This window comes from Chlorocebus sabaeus, chromosome 20 (genome assembly GCF_047675955.1).
Source record: "Chlorocebus sabaeus isolate Y175 chromosome 20, mChlSab1.0.hap1, whole genome shotgun sequence".
NCBI classification, from domain to species: domain Eukaryota; kingdom Metazoa; phylum Chordata; class Mammalia; order Primates; family Cercopithecidae; genus Chlorocebus; species Chlorocebus sabaeus.
Genome location: NC_132923.1, coordinates 66,250,172 through 66,252,744, shown reverse-complemented (window position 1 = coordinate 66,252,744; position 2,573 = coordinate 66,250,172). Strand labels below are relative to the sequence as shown.

General features: G+C 37.5%; 1 pseudogene; it reads right to left on the bottom strand.

Annotated features, from left to right (window-relative positions):
* Positions 1-1,117: 1,117 nt before the first annotated feature.
* On the bottom strand, positions 1,118-1,806 carry LOC103225909 (caspase-3-like; annotated as a pseudogene).
* Between the last annotated feature and the right edge of the window lie 767 nt (positions 1,807-2,573).

Sequence of the window (2,573 nt, the reverse complement as noted above, 5' to 3'; positions counted from 1 at the left end):
TAGCTTACTCAGAAATGGGAACAGGTGGAATTTAGTTCATCCTCAGGTGTTTTTTACCTTTTTGCTAAAAACATACTATCTTATGTAAAGTTAATGACATGGATAAAACATTGAAATGTGTATTCTACTATATTTTTCTAATCAACCTTTCTCCTATTTCCAGAGAAGACAGTTTTCCTGTCCTTAAACCTTTGACTTTCTCACACTTAGATTCTCAGTAGGTGACCTTGCTTCTGATTTTATTGAGAAAATAGAAGCAATCAGAAGATAAAGTCCTTATCTGATCAAATGCACTGACCTGCATCCTTTAGAGCTCATAGCCACTGCCTCCCTTCCTATTATTGTTTAGGAGGAGCAATGTGCCTATTTTAGGTCAAACCATCCCCTCAGTCACTGCATTCAATTCCCTCTTTCCTACTCAGAGTGTTCGCTTTTATCCACTATCATTCCTAGATGTTTAGTTCTTTTCCATTTGCATAAAAACATGATATAACATTTCTAATCTTAAATAGAAAATTATCCCAAGATGCCACATCTTCCTGTAGCAGAGATCCCATGGTTCTCCCTTTCATAGACGCTCCCTGAAAAAATTGTTTATAGATGCGATCCTCTCTTTACCTCTAGTTCTCTCTTGGAACCACTCCAATTTAGCCTTACTCACTTACATCACTCACTCACATAACTGCACACAGACAACTCTTATTCAGATTACCAAAGACCTCCAATATTGACATTGCCAAAGTCAATGACTTTGAAGATATCCCCCATGAAGTTCCCCATTCCACTAAGCCTCCTTTGCTGTATTATCTTTCTCTTCCAGACTTTTACATATTGAAGTACCCAGGACTCAGTCCTCAATCTCTTCTTTTCTTTACCTATACTCACACTTGAATTTCAAGACTTTAATAGCTCCTATCTGCTGTTTATACCCAAAGTATGTTTCCAGCTCAGAATTTTCTTTGAACCACAGATTACTCCGAATGTCTGATTGGATGTTGCACAAGCATCTCAAATTTAAAGTGACCAAAAGTGAACTTCTTATTTCTCACCTTCCTCCAATTATATTCCTTCTGTAGTGTTCTCCATCATAGTAAACGGCGTTTAATCCACTGAGTTGCTAAAGAATCTTAGGGTCATCTCTCACTCCTATCTTTCTTTGGTTCTCCAGTCTCAATTTATTAGCAAATGATGTCCCATATGCATACAAGAAGTCGGCCTCCACTGGTATTTTACGACACACCATGTCATCATCAACACCACTGTCTGTCTCAATGCCAGATCCAGTTCTGTACCATGGCAGGCCTGAATAGTGAAAAGCTTGGGTTTTCCAGTTAGACTTCTACAACAATCCCCTCTGAAAAAACTTGTTATCTTTTTCTGGTCAACAGGGCCATTTGTTCCAAAAATTATTCCTTCTTCACCATGGCTCAGAAGCACACAAACAAAACTGCTCCTTTTGCTCTGATCTTCTTAAGAAACATTGCACATCAATTCCACAATTTCTTGACATGTAAGATCATTTTTATTCCTGACTTCACATTTCAAGTTTGTCAGTGTTTCCCTGAGGTTTGCCACATCGACATCTGTACCAGACCAAGATGCCATTCCAATGCTTTTATGATTCCACTTATTATCATTAATTGTTATATAATACACACACCCATTTCAGGACAATCCATTTTATAACTGTTGTCCAAGGATATTCCAGAGTCCATTGATTCACTTCCATGTATGATCTTCAGTTCCAAATTTTTAATGGATTTTTGAATCCACTGAGTTTTCAGTGTTCTCCGTGGATATTTTTATTAACGCACAGTCTCCTCACGCCTTCCACAGCCTCCTCACAGCCAGCAGCTACCTGCTTTGCTCTGCACCTGCATGGCTTCGGCATCCCACAGCCGGGAGAGGTGAGCTCCAGTCCAGAGTGTTATCTTTTACTCTGAGATTAGATTGTGTCTGTTATTTGGTTGCAAAATATACTACCTTTTATAAAAGGCTAATGAAGTAGAGGGTTGGTTGACCAGTTGGTTTTAAAAACAATATACATGTTTTACATAATGAGAAGTTGGCAATTATATGGGTTTTTTGCGTGTGGCAAAAACATAAAATTTACCATCTTAACCATTTTTACGTGTGCAGTACAATAGTATTACTTATACGTACATTGTTGTGCAACAGATCCATAGCGCTTTTTCATCTTACAAAACTGAAACTCTGTATCTGTTAACATCTTCCATTGTCCCCAAGTTTTCTGCCTCTGGCAGCCACCATTCTGTTTTCTGTTTCCAAGAGTTGACTACTTTAGATATCTCATGTAAGTGGAATCATTTCTCTTTTTGTAATTGGCTTATTTCAGTTAGTGTAATGTCCTAAAGGTTTTGTAGCATTTGGCAGGGTTTTCTTTTTTAAAGCTGAATAATATTTCACTGTATGTTATGTACATCACATTTTATTTATCCATTCATCTGTCATATATATTTAGGTTGCTTCCAACTCTTGGCTATTGTGAATAATGCTGCAATGAACATGGGTGTGCAAATCTCTTTGATATTTTGAATTCTTTTGGGTCTATT